This window comes from Eriocheir sinensis, unplaced genomic scaffold, assembly GCF_024679095.1.
Source record: "Eriocheir sinensis breed Jianghai 21 unplaced genomic scaffold, ASM2467909v1 Scaffold910, whole genome shotgun sequence".
Lineage (NCBI taxonomy): Eukaryota > Metazoa > Arthropoda > Malacostraca > Decapoda > Varunidae > Eriocheir > Eriocheir sinensis.
In genome coordinates, this window is record NW_026112287.1 from 85,001 (window position 1) to 86,180 (window position 1,180).

Genomic DNA, 1,180 nt, shown 5'->3' on the forward strand with positions numbered 1-1,180 from the left:
AGAAAAGAAAAGGAAAAGATAAGAAAACTAGATGCATAGCACTCGGAGAGTGCACACCTCCGCCGAAGATCGTCCTGAAAATTGGTATGGGCATCAACTGTGATTCTATGCATCATATGGAAGCATTTGTTTCGAAATATGATTTGACCTTGGGCGAACTTTTCGAGGTCAAGGTCAAAGGTCAAGGTCAAGGCCATGCAAGGTGCGTCGTTCCCTGAGCTAAAATATGAACCAAGTCTGAAGTCTCTACGATGACGAGAACCGAAGTTATGGACGTTTTGTGCGACCTTGACCTTGACCTTTGACCTTTGACATCAAAAAATTATTGGATTCTATTCTGGATGGACACGAAGCTTCCCTGAAAGCATTTGTTTCGAAATTTGATGAAATTCTATTTTTTTGGAAACTTTGAACTTGGGCGGACTTTTTGAGGTCAAGGTCAAGGCCATGTAAGGTGCGTCTTTCCATGAGCTAAAATATGAACTAAGTCTGAAGTCTCTACGATGACGAGAACCGAAGTTATGGCCAATCTGACGTTTTGTGCGACCTTGACCTTGACCTTTGACCTTTGACACCAAAAAAATAATGGGTTTTATTCTGGATGAACACGAAGCTTCCCTAAAAAAATGGTTGAGATATCCGCAAAATTGTGCACAGGAGACTGTTAACGAACAAACAAACAAATAAATATATAAATAAATAAATAAACTAGACATTGTACATTCTAACGAGTGCAAACCGCCCGCTGCCAACACCCTCTGGTCGGAGAACTCAAAATGTGAAAATATGAAATTAAGTCTCGTGCGAGGTCCTGCCCTGTTTCACCTCTCAAAACTCGTGCCAGTTTTATTTTTGACCTCGGTGACCATGACCTTTGACCGTTAACCATGAAAATCGAATTTGTCCTGTGTGGGGCCATTAGTTGTCCTCCCATGAAGTTTCGACATCCTAGCTGTAATGGTTCAAAAGTTATCACGTTACAGACAAAAAGCAATAAAAAACAAACAAACCAATTTACAAAACTGAAAACAATACCTTCCGCAAAATTCTTTTGCGAGCGGTACTAAACTTACTGACCGGACCGAAAATATAACCTCCTTCCAACTTCGTTGGTGCAGGTAATAAAAGAGAAACATAGAAGAAGAATAAACCATAAAGAAATAAAAAGAAGCTAAAACAA